Raw genomic sequence first — 16,078 nt, forward strand, 5'->3', positions numbered from 1 at the left:
GTCCCACCCAGTGAGGAGGAACAGACTGGGCACCTGCTTAAAGAAGCAGTCTGGCCATGCTTCTGAAGAGCAGCTGTGCTGTGCTGTTCTGGGGTACCACTTCTGTGAGCTCTGTCCCAGAGAGCAGCCTGCCCCTCCCCCTGGGACCTCTGTCCCAGGTAGGTGCAACACTGCTGCTGGTGGCTGGCTGGAACTCCAAACCAGTGGGTCTTATCCTGTGAGGTGCAGTGGAAGTGGGGCCCGCAGATCGTTGCTGCTTGGCCCCCTGGATTCAGCCTCTTTCCTAGAGGTATGTACAGGGGTCTAATCTCCCGCTTTGCAGGAGTTGCAGTTACTTTTGCTGGGAAACCCAGAGCTGGAGTATGTAAAGCTTCTGGGTCTCTGCACGTGCTGAAGCGGCTGCTCTGCTGAGACTCCAGGTATCTCTGTGTGTCAGACTGAAGGCCCTGGTGGAGTGGGTTCACGAGGGGATCTCCTGACCCAAGGGTTGCAAGGATCCATGGGAGGAGCGTGGTTTCCCAGGATCGTACATTCACTCACTACTTCCCTGGGTGGGGGAGGTTCCTCTGTCTCCATGTTGCTCCTGGGTGGGCTGTCATCCTGCCTTGCTTTTCTTCATTCTCTGTGGATCGAGTTGTTTCCTTGATTAGACCCAATGCAGGTACATGGATGTTTCAGTTGAAGGTGCTGTATTTACTTGCCCCTTTCGTTCCTCTCCGTGAGAACCACTCACCCTGGCTGCTTCTAGTCAGCCATCTTGGCCACTCCCTCCCCACCCCTCCTCCTTTTTTAAAAAAATGCTTGAAAACTATTTGCAAAAGAAACCTAGAGATTCTCATGGTTCTTTTAAGATCTTGTTGGATGGACTGTGAAAGTGGGATTATTGTCTATGAATGGTCAGCTAGACTGTGTGTGTTTGGAAAGGGTGAGGGAATTAACATTTATTGAGCAAAAGGGCATGCTAGTTAAAAATCATTGTTGTCTCTGGGGACAGATTTTTCTGGGTTTTAATCCAAACTCTGACATGTATTAGCCGTGTGACCTCTATTTTTCATTTGTAAAATGGAGATGGGATTGTCGCAGGGATTAAAAGCACTTAGAACAGTCCAGGATATACAAAGCACTGTGTAGGAGTTGGCTGTCATTATTAGTCATCAGTCATCTTACTTAATAATCACAAAATTGTTAGAAAATCCTGTGAGGTAGATATTTTCCTTACCATACCCATATGAGAAAACTTAAGCAATGAGAAGTCAAACAAAGTTACCGAAGTCGCACAATTACAGAGTGACAGAGCCTTTAGATGCTGCCTAGTCTAAGGCTTTCATTTTGCAGAAGAGAAAATTGAAGTTCAAAATAGGAGAGGTACATGCCTCAAGTAATTTAGTGAGCCAGTGCCAGAACTGGGCCTAGAACTCAGCAGCGGGACTCTTCCTGTCAGTAGTTCTCAAACTTTGTCATGTGTTAGAATCCTGCAGAGGACTTGCTAAAACAAACTGCTGGTACCCTTGCCCAGAGTTTCTTACTTAGTAGGTGTGGGGTGGGCCTTGAAAATGTGCATTTCTAAGGAGTTCTCAAATGATGCCACTGCTGGTGGTCTGGGGACCCTACTTTGGGAATCACCACAACACACCATAATTCGTACATCTTTTGTTCTTTTCATCATGGACTACACAGTCTGTGACCTACAAACACTTTCAAAGAAATGGGAACCAGTGATGAAAACCAAAGAAAACTACATAGCTCGCAGCAAGAAGGTACGGTGACTGACCAACAGTCCTGGTTCGTGTGGGACTCTCCTAGTTTTAAAATGGAAAATCCTGTAGTTCTGGGCACAAGAGGATGGTTGGTCACTCTAGATGAAAGCGAACAAAAGTCAGTGTCAGCTAAATGCCAAACAAAAAAGGACATACATACAGAGAATGTGGTAACTTCTGGTGAATTTGTTTGAAAAGGACTCATTCATTTATTCTTTTTTTTTTTTCATTTTTTTTTCTTTTTTTTTCTTTTTTTTTTTAATTTATTTATTATTATTATACTTTAAGTTGTAGGGTACATGTGCACAACGTGCAGGTTTGCTACATATGTATACTTGTGCCATGTTGGTGTGCTGCACCCATCAACTCGTCATTTACATCAGGTATAACTCCCAATGCAATCCCTCCCCCCTCCCCCCTCCCCCCTCCCCATGATAGGCCCCGGTGTGTGATGTTCCCCTTCCCGAGTCCAAGTGATCTCATTGTTCAGTTCCCGCCTATGAGTGAGAACATGCGGTGTTTGGTTTTCTGTTCTTGCGATTGTTTGCTGAGAATGATGGTTTCCAGCTGCATCCATGTCCCTACAAAGGACATGAACTCATCCTTTTTTATGGCTGCATAGTATTCCATGGTGTATATGTGCCACATTTTCTTAATCCAGTCTATCATTGATGGACATTTGGGTTGATTCCAAGTCTTTGCTATTGTGAATAGTGCTGCAATAAACATACGTGTGCATGTGTCATTCATTTATTCTTTCAACACATCTGTATTATAAAACTACTGTCCATAAGGCACTGTGTTAGGTGCTGTGTTCCTGACCCTACAGATCCCATTCCACCATAGCAAAAGGTAAAAGTGACTCTACAGTGAGCTTGGTAGACATAGACCCATGCTTATATACTCAGGGACACCTGGAAGAGATGTGAAAAAAAGAAACATCTCACATAGGAAGTTTTCAATGCATCGGGATCAGGACTCAAATAATTCCCTTCTCTTTTTCTTCAATGTACCAAAGGGAGTACATTGTTGAGAAGGATTGGTTGCAAATTTCCAAAAAGGAGGGTAAAATAATTAACGAGTCAAGGTGTCAGGAGAGACAGAAGGTAAGGGGAGTCCTTCAGTAAGTGGGGAAATTGATTTGTTTTGTGTCCTCATCTCTCCAGGGCCATGATCATGTCCTTTGCTGGCCGTAAACCAATGCTGACCTCAGTTATAGTGTAATCTTCAAGGCTAATTTATGCAAAACTTCAAAAATGGTAAACATCCTCATGAAGACTAATGATGACATATTTTAGGAGTGCATAATAGTAGGTATAGAGAAAAAACTTCAGGGTAAAATGTTATTGCTGTTCTTCTTGCTAAAGGGCATACTCCTTAAGAACCAAAGTTAATTATCAGTCCTTTGACCTATGAGGAAAACAAATTTCATGGACTCCCCTAAAGATTCCTATATAGTACAAATAAAATGCCGAAATATTTTGGGAACACATTTTGGAGCACTGGATGTGTCAATAAAATAATGTGTAAATTGCCAAATGTGATCTAGGAACTCCCTGCAAACATCAGATTAGGCTCTATTCTCTATCTGAATACTGACTTTGCTTTGCTTTGTAACTCCTGTCTTCACTAATAATGCCTTTTCCCCCCTCTTGTGTGCATCCTAGCCTATATTCTCTTTCATCATTCTACAGTGGTCAATGTGGTTATTGTACAGCTTCACTTTCAATGAAAGCTGAGGGAAAAGAAGCTTCATAACCTGCCCTCCCCCCATACATAAAAGAAGCTATTTAAAAAATAAAAGCAGCAAGCTACTAAATTTGACTCATTCAAATCTTGGTAATTAACATGTATAGTATTTTATGAGAGAGACAGAGAGAGAAAGAAAAAAAATAGCAGAAATGGAGGAAAACATATTACATCCTAAATACCACCAAATTGCCAAAATACACATTTGGGTAGTAATCTCCAGAGAACTCTCTGGAGGCACAGCATCTATCATGCTGATTTCCCTGAATAATATTACAGGATAGCCCTGTGTACTTCTCTTGGTGGTGGTGGTGGTGGTGGTGGTGTGTGTGTGTGTGTGTGTGTGTAAAGAATTATCATATGGAACCTCACAAGTCTCTAAAACCTTTCTGCAATTATCCCTCATAGGATTACCACACTGATAAGTTTGTTCAACAGGAGCTGTTGTGACTTCCTAATTTAACTCCTATAGAGATGATTTGTATCGAAGATAAAACACTATATTTGAACTCAATTCCCACCTTATCCCTGAGCTTATGCTACCAAGCAATTCTTATAATGTTTGGAGTTCTATTAGGCTATAGAGAAAAATCTAGGGTTTCAGCTAAACCCTTTAATCCTCAGGCCTATGTAAAGGACTGTCTCAAGGTAGTCGCTAGCCCATGGGTTCTCAAAATATGGTCTGAAGACCCCTGGAGGAGTCCCTGAGGCCTTTTTAGTGGGTCTGCAGATTAAAAATTATTTTGCATAATAACACCAAGATGAGTTACATTCAATTAAGCATTTTTCTTTTGAAATTAAGCAGACTTTTGGAAAGCCAGATGTGCATAGCCCTGTAGTAGGCTAAGTGGAAGTTACAAAGGCAATAGTAGCTTTTTCTCCCCCTCTCATTATCTCGTGAGGAGACAGAGGACTTTTCCAGAGGCTACATGACATATGGTTATGTCATCTCTCTGATAGCTGAGGGATGTGTGCTTCTGCGTTCTTGAGTTTTAAATATTTCCCAGTCTTAATACCTAAAACAATTAGTATCAATAGTTAGAACCCACACCCAAGAACTCCTTGGGGCCTTCAATAACTTTTAAGAGTGTTAAGGTGTCCTAACACCAAAAATTTTGCAAATTGTTGCTTTATCAGGATCTTTGTTATTTCTAGAATGCAGTTCTTTCTAACCGATCTACTTGGGAAAAAAAAAATCACTACCTCATGGCAATTATTGCTTTCCTATCAATATGGAGATTATATTTCTGAAGGAGATTGACCAAAATTATATTAAAAGGTTTAAATAAAACAAGTGGATCCATGTTATAACATGAGGAAGAGAGCTGCCCCACTAGAAGTCTGACATTAGATAGCTCAGAGTCCCCCCTCTCTAACAAGTCTCCCCTACTAGAGAAAGGGACAGCTTCTGTTTTGTGGGATGGGATAAGGAGACAATCTGAAGTAGAGTTTGACACAATATTAAATATTATTCTGCCCATATGAAATTCTGGTAGCCGGGGTGCCAGGTGTATTCATAATCCCGATGCTGTCAATTTTAAGCCTCAAGCCCCAAGAGGCGAGCAGTGTTTAATACGTCATCCCTTGTTAAATAGCAGCCACAGAGTTGGCGGTAGCCAGTGAAGCATTCCCTGCCATGTAGGACACGCCAGTTGTCTATAAATAGGACCTGTGAATGGGCAAAAAAAAAAAAAAAGAGAAAACACTATCAGAAGAAGGACAGACCAAAGGAACCCTAAGTCAGAAGAGATCATTTAAAAGACAAGCTTTAGGTTGTTCTCTGCTTACATTAAATGAGGTATTTTTCTTTTGAAATTAAACAAACGTTTGGAAACTAAGATGTGTATAGCCCTGTAGTAGGCTAAATGGAAGTTACAGAGGCAACAGTAGGTAATAGGCCCTGCAGTGGAAGAGCTTCTGTTTCTCAAGTAATTGTTCTCTTATCAAAGCAAATCAGATAATTGGTTTCTTTCTTTTTCTTTAATTCTTATTCTACCCTTTCTCAAAGGGTTAAATTATCTCATGACATTTTTTGCTAAGCTGAAGGTATTTTTCATCCAGAGGAAATACCAAAATAAAAACTATGGAATCATGAAGCTGGAAGGACCCTTGGGGGTCATCCAGTTAAACCCCCTCACCATACAAATAGAGTTACTGATGCCTTAGAGATGGGATGAGGCTTGCTTCCAGGGCATTCAGTGAGCGAGCCGCAGGACCATGACCAACACCAAGGACTCTTTTCTCTTTTTCCTTTGCAACATTGTGACTCACATATTAAGTAAGTACCCGTTCTTCACTGCTTCATTATTACAAGCTTGCTTGACATCTTTAGAGATTAGGACCCACCCTGCCAGGCTTTAGTTTAACCCAAAACTCATTCTCAGGTCTCCTCAACTCTATCGTTAGAGTCCGGTGTGCTGTATACCAGCGATGGACGACATCATAAGGAACGGTATTGATGACAGCCCGGTCATAGTTGTTGTACCTAACATGGAATCATGAGAAGAAAGATCTCAAACACATGTTAAAGACATCTTTTGTTTATTGAACAATTTTATGTAAGGCTCCCCCTATGTTCAATACTTGTCCCAGAGACGAAGTGACAATAAGTCAATATTCTCTCAGGAATATCACATTGGAGTGAGGAGTTCCACTGCCTGTTGACCGTATTTTGTTTTTCTTTGAATAATCGAAGGATACGGGATAGAAGTTAAGTTCCAACTGGTTTCTCTCATCTTATGATATGATATTTTAAGTCTTTACTGGCCAAAGTTCATGGAAGCACTGGGGAAAGCTCTGAGCTTTCTCCTCACCAAACTGAGGTGGGGTGGACAAGAGAGGTTATACTAACAAAGCTTTCCTTTTAACAGGATGACTTACAACTTCTCAGGTGTCTCCCTTTGTGGGAGGAATCCCAGCTATAGCCTAGTGGACCATTCACCCAGGGATCTTCAATCATTCATTCAACCCTAACATTTATAGGGGCACCGGCTACATGTGGAGGAGGTAGCCAGGGGCTAGATCATGTATATATTGCCATGCAGGCCATGGTAAGGACTTTGGATTTTATTCTGAGTACCATGGGAAGCCACTGAAAAACCTTGCCTAAGATAATGGGTTTCCGTTTTGCCTAAGGCAAATTAACTTTTTACTGAAGTATACTATACATTATGGGAAAGTACACAAATCGTAAGCTTGATGAATTTTCATGACGTAATCACATCCATATCACTAGCACGCAGGTCAATAAACAGATCATTACCAGAACCCCAGAACCCTTCCTTATGCTCCTTTCCAGTAACGCCACTCCCCCAACCCAAGGGTAACTACCATCCTGACTTCTATCACCAAGGATTAGTTTTGCCTGTTTATATAAAACTTTATATAAATGCAATCACAATATGTATTCATTTGTGTCTGGCTTCTTTTTCATTTAATATTATGTTTAGGAGTTTCATCATTGTTTAGCAATAGTTTATTGGTGCTATACAGAAGTTGATTGCGTGATCACACCACAATTTATTTATCCATTCTACCGTTGATGGACATATGAGTAATTTCCAGTTTGGAACTACTACAAACAGTGCTGTTATGAACATTCTATTACATGTCTTTGGTGAACAAATATATTCACTCCTGTTTGAAATAAACTTAAGAATGGAACTTATGGATCATAAGGTATGTGTATGCTCAGATTTACTAGATACTGCCAAATATATTCTTTCCAAAGATAAATTAACATCCAATGGTGTCATTTTTGGACATCTCAGGCAATATTCCTTAGTGTTATATAGTACATGGCACAATCAGAGCCAATATTCTTAGTTTTGTTGCATATAAAATTGAGCATAATAACCTCTGCCTAGCTGATCTCACAGGGCTACTGCGAGAATCAAATGAAAAAATAGGCCAGGTGTGATGGCTCACGCCTGTAATCCCAGCACTTTGGGAGGCCGAAGTGGGCAGATCACCTGAGGTCAGGAGTTCAAGACCAGCCTGGCCAACATGGCGAAACCCCATCGCTACTAAAAATACAAAAACAAAACAAAACAAAACAAAACAAAACCATTAGCCAGGCGCGGTGGCACGCGCCTGTAGTCTGTAGTCCCAGCTACTTGGGAGACTGAGGCAGGAGAATCACTTGAACCCGGGCGGCGGAGGCTGCAGTGAGCCAAGATTGCGCCACTGCACTCCAGCCTGGGCAACAGAACGAGACTCTGTCTCAAAGGAAAGAAAAAAAAAAATAGAAAGAAAAAGAAAAAGAATATAATAGTCCATCCTCCCAGGCTTCAAGGAGCCATGCCTGGAGGGAGAATGCAGTGAGGACGCACAGTCTTCACCAGGTTATTGACACCCACTGTCATTTCCAGAAACTTCTAGTGCTGGGTTAAGCATTTGCAAAAATATTTTTAAATTTACTTATTTCATCATCCCAGAAGGAAAAGTGTTATTAACCTTCTTTTACATTTAAGGTTAAAACTGAAACTTAGACACCTGCCACAAAGTTTATAAGTAGCAGAGAGGTTTTGAAATCTGGTCTCCTTAATTCTTTAACTCATTATTTATGCCAGAGAACAGAAAAATGATCGTAATTCCTGTGTACGCTTGTTCATGAGAGCAACATTTTTACAGATCACACTTGTAATCTTTTGACTTCAAATTGAGATTTACAGTTTAGAAATGTTTCCATATACAGTATCTCATTGACCCTCTGTATGATAACCCCGTGTGGTAAGTAGTACAGCTGTTATTATCTTACTTTATAGATAAGGAAAATAATGATAAGGCCCTGTGATTTGTCCAAGTTTACATGGAATTTGGTATTCACTGTTTACATTAGATGGCGGTGTTTTCTAAAGCCAACAGAGAAAGTAGCAGGAAAAGTCTATTACACATAAGCAAAATGGTTGTGCAATATTCTTTGGATTAGAATAAGACTATTTCTGGACTTTGGCACAAAGTGATGCCATCATATTATTGTGCAGTTTTTCCTTTCTTTCCTGCTTTGATATGAAGCAAGAGAGACCTGGGAGTAGGGGAAAGCAAATAAAGTGGGCATTTATCTGACAAGAAAAGCTAGGAAGATTTAACAAGGTTATCCTTCTTCTTAGCTGACAGACAAGTATTTCCCAAGACAGCTCCATAATTGAGTGGACAATGCATTTGATGGATTTGTGTATTGTGGTGTAAGTGACAGCTGATGGGCTTTCAGATAGGTAGATAAATGGGCTTTCAGATAGATCACCATTACAATCTCAGTTCAGATGTGTGATCTTGGAGGAGCTATAGAAATTATAAAAATGCTAGAAGAAAACCTCGGGATGACTCTCCAGGATAATGCTCTGGGAAAAGATTTTATTGCTAAGACCCCAAAAGCACAGGAAACAAAACCCAAAAATAGATAAAAGAGACTAGATTAAACTAAAGAGTTTCTGTGAGGCAAGGGAAACACTCAACAGAGTGAAGAAACAACCCACAGTATGGGAATATGGCCATTGTAGAATGGCTGTTATTACAAAGACCAAAAATAACAGATGTTGGCAAGTATGTGGAGAGAAAAGAACTCTTATACATTCAATAAACGGTGCTGGGAAAACTGGATGTCCACATGCAGAAGAATGAAATTAGACCCTTTTATTACAACATATACAAAAATCAACTAAAAATGGATTAAACACTTACATGTAAGACCTGACACCATAAATCTACTAGAAGAAAACATATGGTATAACTCTATGATATTCGTCTATACAATTACTTTTTGGATATGATCCAAAAGTATAAGCAACGGAAGAAAAAATAGGTAAATGAAATTACATCAAACTGAAAAGCTTCTGGCACAGCAAAGGAAACAAAAGAATGAAGAGACAACCTGCAGAATGGGAGAAAGTATTTGCAAACTATACATCTGATAAGGGGTTAATATCTAAAATATTTGAGGAACTCAAACAACTCAATAGTAAGAAAACAAATAACGTGATTTAAAAATGGGAAAAGGATCTGGATAGACATTTCTCAAAAGAAGACATACAAATGGCCAACAGGTATATGAAAAAGTGCTCAACATCACTAATAATCAGATAAATTCAAATTAAAACCACCACGAGATATCACCTCATACTCCTTAGGATGGCTGTTATTAAAAGGACAAAAGATAACAATGTTGATGAGGATGTGGAGATAAGTGAACCCCTGCACACTGTTGGTGGGAATGTGAATTAGTACAGCCATTATGGAAAACAATATGGAGGTTTCTAAAAAAAAAAAAAAACTAAAAGTAGAACTACTACATCATCTGGCAGTCTCACCACTGGGTGTATACCCAAAGGAAATGAAATCAGTATGTCTGAGAGATATCTTCCATGTTCTTTGCAGAAATATTCACAGTAGCCAAGATATAAAATCAATCTAGGCAGAATACATGGGAGAGTATATACAGAAAATGTGGTATGTATAAAAAGTGGAATACTATTCATCCTTGGAAAAGAAGAAAGTCCTGTCATTTGTGACAACATGGATGAACCTGGAGAACATTAAGTGAAAATAAGCCAGGCACAGAAATATCAGTACTGCATGATCTCACTCATATGTGTAATGAAAAAAAAAGTTGATATCATAGAAATAGAGAGCAGAATGGTGGGTACCAGAGGCTGGTGGGTTGTGGAGTAGTGGTTGGGGATATGCTGCTCAAAGGATACATAATTTTAGATCAGAGGAATAAGTTCAAGTGATCTATTTTTCAACATGGTGACTATAGTTAATAACAGTGTATTGTAATTTGAAAATTTCTAAGAAACAATCAATCAATGGAGTGAAGAGGTAACTCGCAGAATGTGAGAAAATGTTTGCAAACTATGCATCTACAGAGATTAATGCCCAGAATATATAAGGAGCTCAAACTCAATAACCAAAAAAGACATAATCCCTTAAAAATGGACAAAAGTTCTGAATAGACATTTCTCAAAAGAAGGCAGACAAATGGCAAATGGGTATATTTTTAAACGCTCCGTATCACTAATCGTTAGGGAAATGCAAATCAAAACCACAATATCACCTCACCCCAGTTACAAAGGCTATCATTAAAAAGACAAAAAATAGGCTGAAAGTCAGGATGGCTAATATGTACAAACACAGAGAGAATGAATAAGATCTAGTATTTGGCAGCACAATAGAGCAACTATAGTTAACAATAACTTATTGTATATTTAAAAATAACTAAGAGAGTAGAATTGGAGTGTTCCCAACACAAAGAAATAATAAAGGCTTGAAATGATAGATACCCCAATTATCCTGATTTGATCATTACATATTGTATGCCTGTATCAAAACATCACATGCACTCCATAAATATATGCAACTATTATTTACCCATAATAATTAAAAATTTTAAAATTAAAATGCAATAAAATAAAATATAATAAAGTGATCTTAAAATAAATTTGCCCGTGGTTAGATATTACTTATTTGTTACACTTTAATTGATGATTTCTATTATAATTTCATAGTACTTAGAATATATATATATATAAGAAAATATCATCTATAGGATTTTTGCTTTCATGACGGTAATGATACTTTAAGCCTAAAACATTAGAATTTTCAATAATTTTCTCTAGTGTTTGGAAATAATTTTAATCCTCTGTTTAGTGCTCAAAAATGCTGTTCATTTGTGACTGATTAAACTTTCTAATAAAGTGATTTTATACTCTTTATGTTAAAGAAACAACAAATGCTGGTGAAGATGTGTAGAAGGGGAAACCTTATACATTGTTGATGGGAAAGTAAACTAGTATAGGCAATATGGACAACAGTACTGAGGTTCCTCAAAAAACTAAAAATAGAACTAGCATATGATCCAAAGCACTCACTACTGGGTATATTAAAAGGAAATGAAATCAGTATGTTGGAGAGATACCTGCACTCTCATTGTGATGGTTCAGTTTACGGGTCAGCTTGACTGGACTGAGGGATGCCAACATGGCTGTTGAAGCATTATTCCCTGGGTGTGTCTGTGAGGGTGCTTCCAGGGGAGCTTGGTGTGTGAGACAGTGGACTGCAACACTTAAGATCCACTTTCAATGTGGGCAGGCACTGTCCTATTAGCTGGGAGCCTGGTTGGGACAAATAGGCAGAAGAGGAAGAACTCTCTGTCTCTGCTCATTCTATCTCCCTTCTGGAGCCAGATGCCTTTCCTCCTCCTGCCCTTGGGCATCAGACTGCAGTTTCTTCCACTTTTGCACTCTGGGACTTGCATCAACAGCCTCCTGTGGGCTCTTAGGCCTTTGGCCTCAGACTGGGGTCTGTACTGTCAGCTTCCCTAGTTCTGAGGCTTCCAGACTTCGAGTGAATCATGCTACCAGCTTCTTCGGTTCTCCAGCTTGCAGATGGCCTATTGTGGGACTTCTCCACCTCTATAATCAGCTGAACCAATTACACCTCATAAATCCTCTCTCATACATCCTATCGGTTCTGTCTCTCTGGAGAACCTTGACTAACACACCCATGTTTATTGCAGCACTATTCACAATAGCCAAGATATGGAATCAACCTAAGTGTCCATCAACAGATGAATGGATAAAGAAAATGTGGTGCATATGCACAATGGAGTACTATTCAGCCATAAAAAATAATGAGATCCTGTCATGTGTGACAACATGGATAAGCCTGTAGGACATTACATTAGGGGAAATAAGCCAGGCATAGAAAGACAAACTTTGCATGTTCTCACTTATTTGTGTGAGCTAAAAATTAAGTAATTGAAATGAAGATAGAGAGTAGAAGGGAGGCTGGGAAGGTTAGTGGGAATGTGGGGAGGAAATGGGGAAGGTTAATGGGTACAAAAAACAGAAAGAATGAATAAGGCCTAGTATTTGCTAGCACAACAGGGAGACTACAGTAAAAAAATAATTTAATCGTACTTCTAAAATAACCAAAAGAGCATAATTTGGTTGTTTGTAATACAAAGATAAATGCTTGAGGTGATGGATACCCCATTTACCCTGATGTGATTATTACATACTGCGTACCTATATTAGAACACCTCATGTAACCCATAAATATATACACCTATTATGTAACCACAAAAATAAAAAAATAAAATAAATATAAATTTAAAAGCTGATGTTATAGAGGTAGAAATTAGAACAGTGGTTACCAGAGGCAGGGGAGGGGAGGAGGGAAAGAGAGATGGGAAGAGGTTGGTCATTGGGTACAAAGTTACAGTTATAGTTAGATAGGAGGAGGGTGACAATAGTCAACAATAATATGCTGTATAGTTCAAAATAGCTAGAAGAGATGATTTTGAATGTTCTCACTAAAAGAATAAGAGGGGGAATACTACAATCAATCTATGCCTATATATTTGATAACTTATATGAACCAATTTCTTAAACACACATGATAAAAAAACTAATTCAAAGAAAAGTAGATAATCTGAATAGCCTGACATCTGTTAAAGAAACTGAATCTGTAATTTAAAACTTTTCAAAAAAGAGAACTCCAGGCCAGACAATTTCACTCATGAATTCTATCCAACATTTAAGTAAGATGTAATACAAATTTTACAGTCTCTTTCAGAAAATTAAGGAGAGAAAATGACCCCACTCATATTATGAGGATACCATCATCCTAATACCAAACTCAGACAAAGATATTACAAGAAAAAAACTAAATAGCAATATCTCACATAAACATAGGTACAAATATTCTTACTGAGATATTAGCCAATCACCTCTAGCAATGTATCAAAAAGATAATAATACATCAAGATCAAGTGGAGTTTATCCCAGGTATTCAAAGTTGGTTCAACATTCAAAAATCAATCAATGTATTTTATTATATTGTCATACTAAATAAGAAACATCAGATGATCATATGAATAAGTGCAGAAAAGGCATTCAACAAAATTCAATATTAATTAATGATAAAATTCCCAACATGTTAGGAATAGAAGGAAATTTCCTTATTCTAAAAAAGGGTATCCATGGAAAACCTACAGTGAACCACTGAGTAATTTTCCCCTAAAATCAGAAATAAGTCAAGGATGTCCTTTCTCGCCACTACTATTCACTGTTAGTCCTGGAAGTCCCAGCTAGTGCAATAACACGTGCACACACACACACACACACACACACACACACACGCAAGCAGAGAGAGAGAGAAGTGAAAGGCATACATATTATAAGGGAGAAAAAATACCCCATTATGTTGAAAACCCCAAATAATGTACAATAAAACTCCTAAAGACCCTTCCAAAAGACTCCTAGACTTGATAAAGAACTTCAGTAAAGTTTCAGGACACAAAATCAATGTACAAAGCACAGTAGCATTTCTCTACACCTATATCATTCAAGCTAAGAACCAAATGAAGACCCCATTTACAACAGCCACAAAAAATAAAACACCTAGGAATACGTTTAATCGAGGAGGTGAAAGATCTCTACAAGAGGAACTACAAAACACTGATGAAAAGATTGTGTATGACACAAATAAACGAAAAAGCATCCCATGCTCATGGATCAAAAGAATCAATATTATTAAAATGACCACACCGCTCAAAGCAATTTACAGATTTAATGCAATCTCTATCAAATTACCAACACATTTTTTCACATAATTAAAAAATCTTAAAATTCATATGAAACCCAAAGAAGAGACTGAATAGCCAAACCAATCCTAAGCAAAAAGAACAAAGCTTGAAGTATTACATTCTGACTTTGAATTATACCACAAGGCTATAGCAACCAAAACATCATGATATTGGTATAAAAATAGACATATAGACCAATGGAACAGAATAGTGAACCCAGAAATAAAGTACCTATTAACAACTGATCTTCTGCAACACTGACGAAATTAAACAATAGGGAAAGAATACCCTATTCAATATATGGTGCTAGGAAAACGGGCTAGCCATATGCAGAAGAATGAAACTGGACCCCTATCTCTCACCATATACGTGAATTAACTCGAGATGGATTAAAGATTTATATTTTAGACATGAAACTGTAAAAATCCTGTAAGAAAATGTAGGAAAAATTATTCTGGACATTGGCCTGGCTTAGGCAAAGAATTTATGACCAGGTCCTCCAAAGCAAATGCAACACAAACAAAAATAAACAGATGGGACTCAGTTAAGCTAAAAACCTTCCACACAGCAAAAGAAACAATCAACAGAGTAAACCTACCTAATGAGAAAAAATATTTCCAAATTATGTATCTAACAAAGGCTAATATCCAGAATCTGCAAGAAACTCCAACAACTCAACAAGAAAAAAAAAGAAAAAAAACAAAAACAAGTAATGCCATTAAAAAGTAGCCAAAGGGCCATGAATGGGTGTTTTTTGAAAGACATACAAGTGGCCAACAAACATGTAAAAGATGCTCAATATCACTAATTATCAGAGAAATGCAAATTAAAGCCACACAATACTATCTTACACCAGTCAGAATAGCTATTATTTAAAAATCAAAAAACAACAGATGTTGGTGAGGATGTGGAGAAAAAAGTAATGCTTATGCACTGTTAGTGGGAATGTAAATTATCACAACATTTATGGAAAAAAGTATGGAGATTTTGCAAAGAACTAAAAATAGAACTACCATTTGATCCAGCAATCTCAGTACTGGGCATCTACCCATCTACATTTTACATATACATGGAATACTATGCAGCCATAAAAAATAATGAAGTCATGTGTTCCACAGTAACATGAGTGGAACTGGAGTACATTATCTTAAGTAAAATAATTCAGAAACAGTCAAATATCACGTATTCTCACTTGTAAGTGAGAGCTTAACAATGGGTACACATGGACATATAGAATAATAGACATTGGAGACTACAAAAGGTGGAGGGTGGGAAGTTGACAAGGGTTGAAAAATTACCTATTGGGTGCAATGTTCACTATTCAGGTGAATGGTACGCTAAAAGCCCAGACTCCACTACGATGCAATATATGCATGTAAGAAATCTGCACTTGTACCCTCTAAATCCATTTTTAAAATGGAAAAAAAATCACCGTAGGGTACCACTTCATAGCCGCTGGAATGACTATTATAAGCAAACAAAGCAAAGAGCAAGCAAGTTTTCGTAGGGCCCTGGTGGGAGGTGTTTTCATCATGGGGGCAGGTCCCTCATGGGTGGTTTGGTGCCGCTCTCATAGTAATGAGTGAGTTCTCCCTCTGAATTCATGCAAGAGCTGGTTGTTTAAAAGACTGTGGCATGTCCTTTGAGCAGCTACAATTCATACATTGTTGATGACGGTGTAAAATAGTACAACTACTTTGGTAAAACTTCTTGCAGTTGTTTGTGAAACTAAGTACTCACCTACTCTATGACCCAGCAGTTCCACTCCTAGGTATCTACCTTAGTGAAATGAAAATGAAAACATACCAAAAAAAACACTTTTACATGAATGTTCATAGCAACTTTATTCATAATTACCTGAAACTGGAAAGAGTCCAGGTGTCTATTCATAAAAGAATAAACAGAACAGGGAAAAATCTAATCTATAGTGGTAAAAAAATAATTCAATCTATGGGTTCCTCTGAGATGTATGTGCAGGAGTATA

General features: G+C 38.2%; 1 long non-coding RNA gene across 1 annotated transcript; it reads right to left on the minus strand.

Moving 5' to 3' along the window:
* Positions 1–2,491: 2,491 nt before the first annotated feature.
* Positions 2,492–16,053, minus strand: LOC140711322 (uncharacterized). The gene is made up of 2 exons (XR_012092504.1): positions 5,853–16,053; positions 2,492–5,175 (listed from the first exon to the last, which is right to left on the minus strand). It is a non-coding gene; the product is annotated as an uncharacterized lncRNA (long non-coding RNA).
* Positions 16,054–16,078: the final 25 nt, after the last annotated feature.

This window comes from Chlorocebus sabaeus, unplaced genomic scaffold (genome assembly GCF_047675955.1).
Source record: "Chlorocebus sabaeus isolate Y175 unplaced genomic scaffold, mChlSab1.0.hap1 unalloc_scaffold_611, whole genome shotgun sequence".
Classification (NCBI taxonomy): Eukaryota; Metazoa; Chordata; class Mammalia; order Primates; family Cercopithecidae; genus Chlorocebus; species Chlorocebus sabaeus.